General features: G+C 33.7%; 1 protein-coding gene across 1 annotated transcript in view; it reads left to right on the forward strand.

Annotated features, from left to right (window-relative positions):
* Window positions 1-16207, forward strand: part of CYB5R4 (cytochrome b5 reductase 4) — an 84206-nt gene that overhangs the window by 47327 nt on the left and 20672 nt on the right. The gene's annotated exons all lie outside the window — the stretch shown is intronic.

Here is a 16207-nt window from a genome sequence, read left to right on the forward strand (position 1 = left end):
CTTCATTTTTTTTTCCTTTTTAAAAATTCTTTTAAGAAGGGAAGGCTCTCTGGAAGAGACATTGAAATAATGGAAAAATGAGTAAAGTAAAAAATAAAATATATCATTGAAAATTCATTGTAAATAAAGAATTTCAAGACATTTAAGATCCCCCAGACTGACTTCTGTTGGATACAGATAGGTTACAGTTATAATAATGATGCTACTTGGGAACCATTTTATTTATTATTTTTAAGCTTACAAACCCTTATTTGACCCTCAAAACAACTTTTGCAAGTGTCAGTTGCTGAAATATTCTATTGTAAACTTGCCAAAATCCTCTCCTTAAACTTTTACTCCCTCTAGTGACTTTCTCTTGAGTCCTAAGTTACTATATAACTTTAGTTAGAACTAATGGCTATTTTTGGCTGACCCAGGAACAGGACTCCAAAACTGAATGTGCATTTGTCATAGTTTTTAGTTACCCTTTTTATAAATGCTGTTACATACTTTGACAAAACTATCATTCCATTACCTCTGGAGAGTATTTTTCCTTCAAGAATAGGTTTTCCTACTAGAAATTTAATTATTTTGTGACTGCTTTCTAATTGGGCAACCCCATGACTCATAAGTCTTCTTTTCCTCCATTCTCATCTCCTGTGTAGTTTACTGAGTTAGAAAACTGTTGTGATATTAGTCTACTGACTCCTCACTGCCATTTTTTTTAAGTTAAGTGAATCTAGACCTAAATGAGATCCTGAGGAGGTTTGGGTTTTTTTTTTTTTGGTAATATAACTATGCCATAAGAAGCATTATGGTTTATACAGAAATCATTTGTCTCAAGTTAAAGAAGATAAAAGCCTTACATGAATGATAATAATTTGGCTTCATCTCTAAACTCATAGGGAGGGGATCGCATCTGAAACGGTCAGATTAGAAACCTATTGTAATTTTTCCCTTTTGCTTCTTACTATTTTATAGTTCATTATTTTATTATTCTGATTTTTGAAAACACAGCAAACACGAACATTTCCATATACCAAAAAAGAAAAAAAGAGATCACCTCTCTTACAAGATGATTTTTAAAAGTCATTCATTTTGGCTAGGTGGCACAATGGATAGAGCACTGGCCCTGGAGTCAGGAGTACCTGAGTTCAAATCCAGCCTCAGACACTTAATAAATTACCTAGCTGTGTGGCCTTGGGCAAGCCACTTAACCCCATTGCCTAGCAAAAACTTAAAAAAAAAGTAGCATTCATTTTGAGTCAAGTCTACATTTTGTATTCTAATTTGATTTCTTCTGTGCATTTTTTTGAATGTTTTCCTCATACACTCTCCTTCCTTTTTCATGAATCACTATTACTAGTTCCCTGCTTTCCTTTTCACTCCTCTCCTATAATAAGTTATCATCATCAAGCAAAACTATTGTACTCATTGACCATATCTAAAAAGCAATGTTTCATTTGGTATCTAGTCCATTATTGTTCCATCAAGAGGTAGAAAGCATTTTGTTTCCGTGATGCTCTGGATTCATGTTTGGTCATTTTAAAAACTGACTTTCCTTATAATGTAGTCATATTCTATTTCTGTTCATTTTTATTCTGAGCCAATTCATGCACATCACTTCAGGTTTCTCTAAATCCATCCCTTTTTTTTTTTATTACTTACATCACAATACTATAGCTGTTTTCCTATTGATGGGCATGCCTTCTCCCCCTTAGTTTCCACTCTTTCCCTACAACAAAACGTGCTGTTAATGTTTTTGTATATATGGATCCTTTGTCTCTTTGTTTTATTTTTTTAGGATATGTATCAAATAATATAATCTAGGTCCTATATTATTCAATTTGGTGGCTTTTTGACTATAGTTCCAAATTGCTTTGTAAAATAAGTCCCGGCTCCACCAACTGTTTATTAATATGTCTGTTTTTCCTTTAGTACCTCCAACAATGATCAATTTGCATTTTTTTGATGATTCGTTAGATAAGAGGTAGAAGTCAGTTGTTTTAATGTGCATTTCTCTTAGAATTTTTTGGAAAAGTTTTCCTATGATAGTTTATTTTCTTTAATTGAGGGCCACTTTATCTATTGAGAATTCCTATTCTTTAGAGGTAAAGATTTAGCCATCCATTCTCTAATCAGTGAAGAAGATGAGTACAAATTTTAGCACTTTTCTTTAGAAAATGAAATCTATGTATATGCTATAGCTAATTCAAAAATTAGTTGATATTGTGTTGATATTTCTATCTTTATAATTTATCAAAACAATGTTTAAAGACAACATTTATGCTCAGATAACTTAATAATTAGCTTATGGAAATGGAAGAAAAATGAGGTCAGTAATTGAGTTAAACAAAATGAAGCATAAGCAAAAAACTGATTTCTTTTTCTTTGCTAGATTTTAATCAGAGTTCTTTAAATTTCTTTCTTCCTCCTCTATTTCTATCCATGCCTCACTTTCCATAGCACTTTCACATCTATATCACTACCCTTCTCCCTTTCTCCTCTCCCTCTTCACACACACACACACACACACACACACACGCACGCACGCTTTTTAGCATGTATAGCTTTGAAAATGTAATTACCAAGGTGGATAGGTGGCCCAGTAGATAGAGCACCAGCCCTGGAGTCAGGAGTACCTGAGTTCAAATATGGCCTCAGACACTTTTTAATTACCTAGCTGTGTGGCCTTGGGCAAGCCACTTTAGCCCCATTGCCTTGCAATAAACCTAAAAAAAAAAAAATAAAAAAGAAAGAAAAGTAATTACCAGAGCACTATTCACAGCACCTTGTAGAGCACTAAAAATCACTATTGCCCGTTGCTAGGTCCCATAAAGTATTTGTTTCTACTTAGCACATAGATATGTAGTAACAAATTTCTTCTGAAGAAGAAAATCTTGTTGGTTTTTTTTTTTTTTTTTAGGATTTTGCAAGGCAAACGGGTTTAAGTGGCTTGCCCAAGACCACACAGCTAGGTAATTATTAAGTGTCTGAGACCACATTTGAATCCAGGTACTCCTGACTCCAGGGCTGGTGCTTTATCCACTACACCACCTAGCTGCCCCTGAAGAAGAAAATCTTAAGATTTTTTAGCATCCTATTTTCTTCCATTTTCATCTCTGTGCAGAAGGCCTGAATCTGATATGTTACCAAGTGGATGATGGGAAATGCAGTATACCGATTAACTGTTAATTGCAGTAAAAATGTCAAGAGGACAGAAGAAAAGCTTAGACAGAAACATCATAGATTCCAGAAACTTAGGTCATTACCTAAGAGCTCCTAAGCACCTGGTACTATGCATAAAGTGGATGAAGTGGGTATTGATAAATTTCTTTGACATGGGAAAATCCAGTCTTGAAAATTTTGGTCAACTTGGTAGTATTTGACATTTACCTGTTGATCTCTTTTTGTTATTTAGTTGTTTTACTCATGTCTGACTCTTTCTGGCCCTGTTTTTATATCTTGGCAAAGATAATGGAGTGACTTGCCGTTCCTGGCATTACATAAATTTAGGCATCCCTCTTGAGAAGTTGGTGTTGTTCCTCTTTTGTAAAGTAAATCAGTCAATACTAAGTGCCCATCATTTGCTAAGCAGTGTACTAAGTGCTGCGAATAGAAGCTCTCAATCTAATTGGTCAAGACATTGAGCAAACAAATAGATATAAACAAACTGTATGGTGGGAAAATAGGAAATAAATAAAAGAAAAAAAGGCATTACAATTAGGAAAGGTTGGTAAAGGCTTCCTGTAGAAGATGGGATTTTAGTTAGTACTTGAGGGAAGCCAAGAAGACTAGTAGGTGGAGATGAGGAGGGACATTTTAAGACTGGAGAGCAGCCAGAGATGAGAGATGGGGGATCTTGTTGAAAAATAGCAAGTAAGCCAGTGTCACTGTATTGAAGAGTATGTACCTATTGAGGAGTAAAATATAAGGAGGCTTGAAAGGTGTCAGGATGCGATCAGGTAAGGCCTCAGTTATGAGGGACTTTGACAGGTTTGTATATTTGATCCTGAAGGGGTGAGGGAGCCCTTTGGATTTTATTGTGAGTAGAAAGTGGTGACATGCTGATTTGTTTGTTTTTATGGTGGAAAGTTGGTCTGAATTCAGAATTTCATTTTAGAGCCAGTAACTGATAAAGTGTCTCATTTTAAATACAGTGTATAAATTAAACACATTTTGGAGGCTATTTTGATATAGAAAAGGAAGACATATATGTCATTTATTTTAGTAGTTTATATCAACAAAGAACAGAAGAAGGCAAGGCAAGATAGTGAGGAGATAGGTTTTAAAGATGAAGTATGATTCAGTGCCCATTTTGTAGACAAATATGATTTTATGGACCTAATAACTTTTAGACTACATTAATGGGAACCTTTGTTTATGTTCTTTTCATTATCTTAGTTTTTAAGATTTGCCTGGATAAGTTTCTGGAGACAGATGAAAGAAGAGATACAAAAACAAAATATGAGTCTGGATCTCTCTCACTGTTTAACTAATTTTCAAGTCCTTATGAAAAGCAACATTTTCCTTTAGTTAATTAACATTTACCAAATATGTGGAAAGTGCTCCTTTTACAGAGAAGGAAACTAAAATTTAAAGGTGAGGTTACTTGCCTAGCATCTTATAGGTAGTAAGTGTCAGAGCTGGAAATTGATTCCATATCTTCTAATCCCAAATTCAGGATGCTTTCCTCTATTCCATGCTAGTATTGATGTCTTTTATTGTGATACCACAGTCATTTCTGGGTTGAGTTTTCCTTCCCTATTTTCCTCATTCCCACTGACCCTTTCAACACAACAGAACAAAATTTGAGCAAAAGCATCAAATGCGTTGACCATATCTGACAACATTATATATGTATATGTGTATGTCAATTATATGTCAGTTTGGCTTGGTAATCTTTTAACTCTTTTCCTTGAAGGAAGGTACATTTCATTATCTATTTTTCTCAGCCTCAGTTTTTTTTTCTTAAATTTTGTCTTCTAAATTTTTTAGTGATCTTTTAATTTTCATTGTTATAGTCATTTCCTGATGTTTTGTTTCTTATTTCATTGTACATTAGTTTATGTTTATGTTTCCATCTTTCAGGTTCTCATATCTGATTTGTTACTGCATAGAAATATTTCTTTATATCTGTATATCATGGTTTTCCCAATAGTTCCCCAATTGAGGGCATCTATTTTATTTCTTGTTCTTTTATACTGCTAAAAGTATTATTATTATTTACAGTTCTTCCAAAAGAGTATTTTTCTTCTAGGAAACCCATCCAACATGAATCATACCCAACTTTTGTCATTTTTGTGTATTTGTAGTGTGAGATGAAATCTCAAAATTGTTTTTAATTTGCTTTTTTCTTAATTAGTAACTTGAAACATGTTTTCTTAGAGTAATTTGTAGCATTTCTTCAAGGCTTTCATTTACTTACTTATTTGTGAACATGTATTCTCTTTTTGTTTCTATCTTTAGTGCTTCAATGCCTGGCATTAATTAATGTTTGTTGATTGATTGAAAACTTGTTTTTGTGTATCTTTAAATCTCTTATCTATGGGAAATAGCTCTCTATAATTCATATTTATATTAGTTCTTTATATATTTTGGATACCAGGCTTTCAGCAGTGATACTTCCTGCAAATGTTTTTTTCTCCATTCAAAAATTTATCTTCTTACTCTCTATCTTCATTGTTATGTATAGAATTTAAATTGTATGTTTTGTCTTTTATAATCTCCTTGGACCTTAGTTTGATTAAGACTTTCCCTTCTAGTTATAGTTGTAAATGGTACTTCTATTCTGTTTATGATATGACTTTTTATATTAAAGTTACAAATCCATTTTGAGCATATTTTGATATATTATATAAGAGGTCAGTCTCATAAGAAATCTTAATTTCCATCAAACTTATTTCTAGTTTTTCCAGAAGTTTTTATCAAAAAAGGAAATTCTTATTTCAATAATCTGTTATTAAATTTATTATTGAGTTGTTTTTTCTGTTTATTAGCCTTTAAAATTGTTTTAATGACTACTATTATAATATTATTTGGAGTTTGGGTAATACTTCAATTGCATATTTTTGTGTATGTTTCATTATTTCCTTTGAGAATCTAAACCTTCTGTTCTCATAAATAAATCTCATACACCATATTGATTTGTAATAGCTAAAGTTATCTTAAAATTTTTATTTCTGGTTGTGACTAGTTATTGACAACAATTAAGATAGTTAAAAATGTTTACAGTGATACCTAGTTATTTGTTTCTTTAGAAGTATTTAGTTAAAAGAATTAATGATGTACTCTATAGTTTTATAATTAGATGTGCTTTTTACTTGATTTAAAAAATTTATAAAATTGATTTTAAGATAGATAAATGCAGATAATTGATATCTAATGTAGTTCCATGTATTCAGAAAGTTCTATAATTTCTTGATGATTGTAATACAATAATAAGATTAGCAAACATTATATTGACTATTCAAGCAAGTCTCAATTAACTAGACCTTTTACAGCTGAATTTAAGTTTTCAGTCTCTGTGACTGTACTTTTAAGATTCAGATCAATTCTGCTTTCACAAAATCTCACATACCCTTCCTTGTTTCACTACTTACATGATGCCCACTCTGTAGTTTAGGCCCTCATTGCCTTTCATATAGAATCTAGATTCTAGTCCATTTCATCTAGAATCTAGACTCTAGTCCATTTAACATCTAGACTGTTAATCTCTCTTATTTCCTTTTCATGTATAATTGCCAAAGAAATCTTCCCAAGGTATGGATTCCCATGCCATTTCCCTCTTTAGAGTTTCTACTGTGTTCTTATTGCCTCTTGTGCATGAATGTCTTTTAACTCTTCTGGACCACATTGCCTGACAAAATCTTGTCAAAGATTGCATATAGAATTTAATATTTATTGTTATTACAATGTAACCCATTGTATAATAGTAAATGAGTATAATAATAGAAGGTAATGATACTTCATGAATGGGCCTTGAGGGTTACATGGAATAGTGGGGTTGGACACACCTGCTCTAGTGTAAAATGCAAAGTTCTTCATAATATGATTCCAACCTACCTTTCTGGTTTTGCTTCATACTACTCTGCTTCAGTCCTGTGTATTGCCAAAATGGACTCCTAGCTATTCTGTGAATTGTGTAGCTATTAGCTGACTCCATGCCTTGGTCTAGGCCACACCCTCTCCCATGTATACATTCTTTGTCAGAAGCCTCATTTTTCTTTCAGATTCAACTGAGGTGTTACCATTTCTGAAACTTTCCCTATTGGTGTTTTCCTAATATATTGTATTGCCCCCCCCAACCTCCCCAATAGACTGAAATTTCTTGAGGAACTGTCTCATTTTTTGTTTGTATCAGCAGCATCTAATCTAGAGTCTGATCCATAAGGGTTGTCTAATAAATGTTAGTTTTATTTTATGCAGATGTGGGGAGGTCCCCTCAGATTCTCTCATTTTGTCAGTGTAGAAAACTGACATTTCTCTACATTCCTAGTATTTCAAGGTATATTGTTCTTTCCAGGTTGACTGTATTGGGTCCTGTCCTTTAAGGATTGCTTATAAATAGTAAAGCCTCATTGATTAGATGAGAATTAGAATTAGATAGAATTTGTGAAAAAAAATATTTTAAAGTAACTTAAAAGAAAGCTTTTTATACCTGTCCATTGATTTTTGACTACTAGATTTATAAGACTGCCCCATAGGATGTTGATTATCAACCACTGTACTTTTCTAGTATTCCTATTCCTTTCATACACATTTATTGTTTTTTTTTTCTTTTATGTGGCATTAGACACTGGGGATATATAGACAATGATGAAAGTCCCTTTCCTCAAGGAACTTCTATACCATTGAGGGGAAATGCTATGAATACAAATGAGTAAATATAAAATATATCCAAAGTCATTTCTGATGAAGAGAGAATTAGCAACTAGAGGGATAAGGCCTTATGTGGGAAATGGTATTTTGAGGCGAACTTGGATGAGAACGTGGTTCTTCTAAGAGGCAGAGATTGAGTACATCATGACATGAGGGACAGTCTGTGCAAAGGCACAGGGAGGAGGAGATGGAGTGTTTTATACATACATACATATATATATGTATATATATACATATATATACATATATATATATAATAGCAATTAGACCAGCTTGACTGAAATGTAGAGGACTTTGAGGGGGAGTAATATTGAATTTGCATAGCAAGGTAGGCTGGAATCAGATTTGGAAGGGCCTTAAATGCTAAGCAGAGGAGTTTATATCTTATCCTAGAAGCAAGTAGGAGAAACTGAAACTTCTTAGATTTGTGCTTTAGCAATATTACTTTTGAGTTTGATTGGAGAATCAAATGGAGAGGGAGAGATTGAATCCATAAAGGTTAATTAATATCTCATTGCTTTCTAATAGTTCAGGTAACTGCAGATGTGATAACCATAGGAGTAGTAGAGAGAAAAGGACTGATAGGAGAGATGTTTTAGAAGTAGAAGAGACAGAACTTGTTCTCTATACATACAATGAGGAAAAAGGCATTGTTAAAATTGTCTCAGAGATTGGTAATCTAGGTGACTGGAAGAGTAGTGATGCCCTCAACAGAAATAGGGAAGTTAATCAAATTTCCCTACAACATCACATCATCCTATCTATAATGTCTAAACAATATCCTGAGGTTTATATCTTCTGTTTGGTTATGAGGTGATGGTAACATTAACTTTTCAAAACATCTATCTGCCTATAGTCACTATGTATATTCCTTTGGATTATTTTCATAGAACCAGTTAATAATATGAATAGGGTATTCTTAATAGATATTGATTTTAAAAACTGTGGTACAGGCATTCTTTAAATCTATAATAGGGGCATACATATCTCTACTATTTTTCCATCTCAGCCCACCCCCTTCAAACAATCTTCACAGCCTTCCCAGTTTTTCCTTTCTATATAGATAGAAATAGAAGCCTTAAATACAGATTCTTGACCCTCTGAATTTATAGCCTGATATCCTTCAGTTACCCAGCTTGCCTTGAGCAGTGACTCATCTCTAAAATTAGGGATTTGGATTAAATCACTCTAAGGGCTTTTCAAGTTCTAAATATATTTATGAATCTAAAATATTCTCACCAAGATTTTACTATTTTAAATAATCATAAACTTCCACCAGGGGTCCAAAGGTATATTTTCAAACATATCCACATTTTCCCCAGATTGACACACAATGGATAGGAAGTCCATTAAGTTGGTTTATTAGGCATAACCAGGAATAATCAATACTCTTGAGTGCTACTCTGGTTTCTAAGTCAAATTAAAAGACTTAGAAAAATGTATCAACTATGTTAGGTGGACATTCTGAAGGATTTTTCGAAGTTCATGGATACGGAATAGAATAAGACAAGGATGAGTTGTGATCCTCACCATTGTAATTGGCATTAATTTTTTATTATGTAAATGCATGCTTTTAAAGTACTTGAAAACAGTTTGTTCTCAAGTGTTTTAAACATCTCTGAAGCGGAGCCGAGGGCAGCAGAGAGCACGGAGCCGCGAGCCCAGACAGCAGCGCATGCCCCGAACTCTCTGCCACCCCCTGCCCGCAGCAGCAGCAGATACAGACAGCCCAGCACTGTGGCCAACTGGAATACCTACATCGACAACCTCATGGTGGACGGGACCTATCTGGATGCAACCATAGGCTCTAAGGACTCACTCTCTCTGCTGTTCTACCTGTGAAAACCTTCAGCAATATTATGTTGTGAGAGGCAGGCATGTTGATTGGAAAGATTCAGTCAAGTTTCTTCATAAATGGACTGATATTGGGAAAATGTGTTAAGGTATTCATGTTGCAAGTTGAGAGTTTACTACGGATCTTCATCCTTAGAGCATTGCCTACTTTCAACCTCACTGTACCCTGACTGCCAAGAAGTCAGTCCTTGTTGATGGAAAGGAAGGTGTTCAAGGTGAGGGTTATATTCAATAAATGTTATGAAATTACTTCCCTCCTTTGGTATTCCCAAAACTCCCTTTTTTTCCTGACCCTTCTTTTTCTGACCTTTCTTTCTTTTAATGAACCTTCTCTCCACTGTTTCTATTCTCACCCTGAACACTCATTATTTTGGATCCTTCCCCAATGCCTTGCATTTTTGTTCTTGTCAAAAAATCATACTCTAGACAGCCTTGAGTTGGGTAAATAGATACTTTATTCCCTAAAATATAAGCCTCCTCCTGAAGTATTGTTGGGAAATAAATTTTACTGTCAGATAATTTTTTTTAAAAAACTCTTCCTGCAGCATAATTTGGGAATGGGGGGAAATTTTTTTAAACTGATTATTTTTTGTATTATTAAATAGTACAGTCTATCTCAGTTGTCACAGATTCTTAGAAAATGTACATAGTTACCTTGATACTTTAGTGGATCTGTGTTATTGATAAACAGTACCTCCAGCTCTACAGATTTCAACCCATACATGCCTTCTCATTTCATGTGATTCTTGATCCTTTCTTTCATAAATCTTTCATTGTGGGTCCACAAGTATTCATTTCAAGGACTTTCTTCTCCTCTCTTGATATTTTGTGTTCATTTAGTCTCACTGATTGGTTGGACTAAGATGGTTTGGGAAAGACTTTCAAGAAGAAATGACAAAAAAAGTATTAGATTTGAAATTAGATAAAGGAAGAAGTTGATAGGTCATGTGGCAGGGGTGAAGATTAAAAATAACTAAGAGGCTGAGAAAAAGGTGAACTTACAGCAAGTTGATAAGAGAGGTGAGTAGTAATATACTTGTAATGAATATGGATATAATGGATACCCAGTTCATATTTATTATTTAATATATTAAGGAATCAGTGGAGAGTCATGAAGAATAATGCATTTATTGCTTGAGAGTTAAAAATTATATTTCACAGAACTTTTGGGATCTTTTTTTGTATTTATTGGAGATCTCTTGAGGTTATGGTTCCCTAATTAAGGCACATAGGAACAAATTCTTTTGGAACGAAAAAAAAAAGCCTGGTATTTAGACAAGTGAAAGAATTTAGGAAATTACATAGAAAAGAATTTATGGATTAATTGATGACTCCCAAGATTGCAGAGACAAATGTAGTAGTTGTGTCTGAGTGTATTTTTCTTTTTTTGCCCTTATTTTACCAACTCACTATCCTTTAAGTAATTTTCTACATCAAAAGTCAATGAATGGGGGCGGCTAGGTGGCGCAGTGGATAAAGCACCGGCCCTGGAGTCAGGAGTACCTGGGTTCAAATCCGGTCCCAGACACTTAATAATTACCTAGCTGTGTGGCCTTGGGCAAGCCACTTAACCCCATTTGCCTTGCAAAAACCTAAAAAATAAAAACCAGACCAAAAAAAAAAAAACAAAACAAAAAGTCAATGAATGTCATTAGTGCACTTGTTAGGAATTATAGGGAGATGGCTTAGATTTTTTCTCTTTATTGAAATTTCACTTAGTAATGGGAATATTTCACAAATTTTAATTATTAAAATCAATGAATACATTCTTATGTAAGATCCCAAGATGTTTCTCAGGGAACATTGCTGATCAGATATCTATTTTTTCTATTCAATATGTATTCAATACTTTTTAATGAGTTTAATTTCTGATTTTTTTTTTTGAGACAGCTGGTTCTGCTGAACAGACTTCAATCAGGATACTGAGAAAGAATAATAAAGAATCAAATTGAAATACAAATCTGTAATTCTGCCAACATTCTGCTCTTCCAGAATTTTCAAATTATATTCATAAGTGAATGAGCATAAAGTTTTTAAATTCTGGGAATCTTCAACACTTTAAAAAGTATATAGCTAAGGAATAATTACTTTATTGCCAAATTTTTATATCAGAATATTCCAGTGTAGATGGGGCTTGGAGACAAGAATCAGTGTCTTTAGAAAAAAACATTCGTTTGTTTTTTGCAAGGCAGTAGTGTTAAGTGATTTGCCCAAGGTCACTTGAGCTAGTTAGTTATTAAGTATCTGAGGCTGTATTTGAACTCAGGACTCCTGACTCTCAAGGCCAGTGCTCATTCCACTGCATCACCTAGATGCCCTGATTTTTTTTTTTAATACATCAGTATCACTCCCATATTTCCCTCCACTTCCCCAAGTAGAACTCTTCCTTTTAACAGTGAAGTATAATTAAGCAAAATAAGTTAGTACATACCTCATAACTTAGGTCTCATTCCTCTTAGAAAATGCACAGGAAATATACTTCATCATGAATCTTCTAAAATCATGAGTAGCTTCTGCATTGATCAGAATTGTGATGTTTTTCAATGTTGTTTTCCTGAATATGATTGTAGTCACTGTGTCAATTATTTTTGATTCTCCCTTCTTTGCACCAGTTCTTATAAGTCTTAGTAGGGTTTCTCTGAAGTCTTTATATTTGTCATTTTTTTTTTTTTTGCAAGGCAACGGGGTTAAGTGGCTTGCCCAAGGCCACATGGCTGAGTGTCTGAGGCTGGATTTGAACTCAGGTACTCCTGACTCCAAGGCCAGTACTCTAGCCACTGCGCCACCTAGCTGCCCCTATATTTGTCATTTCTTATGTTATCATATAGTTTGATTATTTTCATAGACCACAAACTGTTTATCTCTCTAGTTAGTGGACACCTACTTTGTTTCTAGTATTATTATAAATATTTTATTGTGAATGATACTTTTCCTTTGGTTTTTGATGTTTGGGGGCGGCGGGTATTAACCTAGCAATATTATATTGGAGTCAAAGGGTATGTACAGTTTGGTGATTTTATTTCATATATTTTCTAATTGTTTTCCAAAATGATTAAGCCAGTTTGCATCTCTTCCAACAGTTCATTAGTGTGCCTATTTTCCTCACAACTTTTTCAACATTCACCATTTATTTTTTGTCATCTTTGCTAGTATCATGGATTTGAGGTGAAAATTTAGAGTAGTTTAAATTCAAATTTTCTCTTAGCAATTGGAACATTCTTTCATGTGATTGTTGATAGTCTGCATTTCTTTTCTATTTGACTTCCTTTTCATGCCTTTGAATGTTTAGATATTGGGTAATATTTCTTGTGTAACTATATATGTGGTTGTATATACACACACATATAATTCTATATATGTTGCAAATCAGACTTTTTTATAGGATAATGGAAGAGAAGGGACTCTTGAGGTCATCTTAATTGTAGAATATGGGTTCTTGAGCATAGGAATTGTCTTTGTTTTTGTATCTCTAGCACCTCTTGCCAGGCATGCATATAAGTATTTGAATAAATGATGGTTGATTGAATCCTTCCAGTCATCTCAGTTTGAAGATGAGAAAATTGAGCTCCAAGACTTGCCATACAGATGGTTTCAGAGGAAGGATTTGAACCCAAGTCTTTGGACTTCAAAGTCTATATTCTTTCCATTATACTGTAAATTTCTCTTCTTATTTTGACTACATTGATAGAGTACCTTGAAGTTTTAAGTCTGGAAAGGTATGGTGCCTGATTGAGAAATGTCTGAATATGAGTCAGAGGAGGGGGTTGTGTTTTGTTTGTTTGGTAGTTTGTTTGTTTGTTTTTTATACTGGAGTCAGTAGATAATTTTTTAACCTGGAGAGAGTTATGGTCAGAGCTGTGCTTTAGGACTGTCACTTGCTTACTGTGTGGTAGAAGAGGTTTTTTTGCAGGAATCAGATAAAGAGACAATGATGGTTATTAGAGTGATTGTGATGAGAGAGAGAGAGAAGAATAGTTTATGAAAAATGATTTTGATGCAGAATCCATGACATTTTGTACTGAATGTATATCTGTACTCTCAGAGCTCCTTTAGGAGGGTCCAGATCTGGTTTAGGCCTTTTTTTTTAAGAATAGGCCCAGGGGGCGGCTAGGTGGCGTAGTGGATAAAACACCGGCCTTGGAGTCAGGAGTACCTGGGTTCAAATCCGGTCTCAGACACTTAATAATTACCTAGCTGTGTGGCCTTGGGCAAGTCACTTAACCCCATTTGCCTTGCAAAAACCTAAAAAAAAAAAAAAAGAATAGGCCCAGACTGATAGTCGCAGTCCTAATTTGATTTAGACTTTTACTCTGGGTGTGTGTGTGTGTGTGTGTGTGTGTGTGTGTGTGTGTGAAAAGGGCTATATTAGGGTGGTCTTAGGATAATATTTATATCAATCTATGCTAAACTATTGCAAACACATAGTAGGCATTTAATACCTGTTGAATTGACTGTGTAATTACTGATACAGTGGCACTGGATCAGAAGTCTATTTTTAAAACCAGCTACTTACAGGTAACAATAATAGTTAACCTTTCTATAACTCATACTTAAAGCATAGCATTGTGCTAAGTACTTTACAATGATTATCTCATTTTATTCTCACAACAGACTTGAAAGATAGGTGCTGTTTTTATCTCTATTTTGCAATTTAGGAAAACTGCGGTAAACAGTGACTTGCCCAGATCAAATTTGAACTCAGTGTTTCTAATTCTAGACCCAGAGCCCTGTCCACTGGATAGAGCACTGAATTTGAAAAGGGCAAGATAAGATCAGATCTGTTGGCTAAGTTCAGTTCTTCAGATTTTCAATAGATTTTAGTTTCCTATGTGCTATTTAATAATTCATAAATTAGAAAGAGATGGCAAGAGGACAAAATGTGGATATTTTAACTTAGGACTAGAATGATAACTTTAATATCCTTTTTAAATATCTTGCTTTTAGGTGCCAAAGGCAGAACTGGAACACAATGTACTATAATTTGAATTTGTTCCTTTGATGTCTATTTAAATATTTTTAAGACTACTGGAACAAAAAAAAATATATTATTAATGTGGTATGCTGTTACCCAGTAGATGATTTATAAATGAAAATACTTATTTTCTTTTAGCTTCCATAATGAATCTCTGCATTTCATATTCTTTAGTGTTTTTCCTATCCTATGATTATTCAGTAATAGTTAGATTTTCTTTCCTCAGTCATCATCCAAAATCTTAGGATAGAAACTCTCTTCACTAATGTAAATTGGCATTTTTTCTGTAATTTAAGAGTTCTGAAGAGTTGTTTTAAGGACTGTCAAATTCAAATGAAAAAGGATCTTTACCTGTGGCATCTTGACTTGGAAAACCTAAAATTAATCTGCTTTGGCCCCAGTTCAGAGTTTTGTGACCTGCTGGCCCCAATATCGATGTCTCTCATGTGTAAAACTAAAAGATTAAGTGATTTGCCCAAGGTTCCACTTCCTGTATGTGTTAGAAGAAGGTCTTGAAATTGCTTGGTTTCAATCTGACACTACCTTGACATTTCATCATTCTGCTTTTATTTATATTTTTTATGTTACTCTTTTTTTATGAAAATACATATTCTATTTCACTTAGTTATACTTTGTCATTCTTGTTCTGACCTGTAATTTTGTCACATAAGGGAGCTTCCATCTATTGCAGATTATTTGTTAATATATTGTCTTAGTAAATTGCCTAGGGGAATTTAGTTGTCCTTGGGTATATAACTAAAACGTGTTAGAGGCAGGGCTTGAACCCAGATCTTGTCTCTTTATCCACTATGCCAGGTTGTCTCTGCCCAAAATGAACACTTTTTTTTTTCTTGGCATCAGTTAACACACAAATTTCTTATCCTTATGACTTGATTTTTTTTTTAAATTTCAAGAGGGGAAATCTTTGTAAAATATAGACTTCCTTCTTAATATAACATTTAACTTTTAATTGATGACTCAAAAGTAGGTGAAATAGGATACAGTTATTACTTCTATATTTTGACTTTTCCTATCATGATTTCAATATATAACAGTTCAGTCTATGAAATTAAAAGGGAGTTTTGTGGAATCTTCAGATGACATTGAAAAAGTTTAGAAACATAGGATTGCATAAAAATATATATTTATAATATCAACATAAACCCAACATGAGGAAGACAGGTGACTGAGCCAGGATTTTAACAGAGATCCTAAGACAAAAACTGTTCTTTCCATTAAACCAATCATGAAAATTAGGGGAAATCAAAGAATGGTCATATACCATTTCTTAAATGATTTTTATATTTTGTGTATGTTTTATGTCTTATTTTTTCATTTGAAATGAATCAGTCTAACTTAAGGTTGTAAGTTCAAATATACTGAAATATTCATATGAATTTCTGAGCTTTTTGATAATGGTGTTTCCTCTAGTGCTACAGGTAACAATCTATCCATGCCTCCCTATCCTGTGCATCTCTTGTCCATGACTCCCTGTAAGTTCATCCAAGGGGTCTACTGAGG

This window comes from Macrotis lagotis, chromosome 5, assembly GCF_037893015.1.
Source record: "Macrotis lagotis isolate mMagLag1 chromosome 5, bilby.v1.9.chrom.fasta, whole genome shotgun sequence".
In the NCBI taxonomy this organism is placed as follows: domain Eukaryota; kingdom Metazoa; phylum Chordata; class Mammalia; order Peramelemorphia; family Peramelidae; genus Macrotis; species Macrotis lagotis.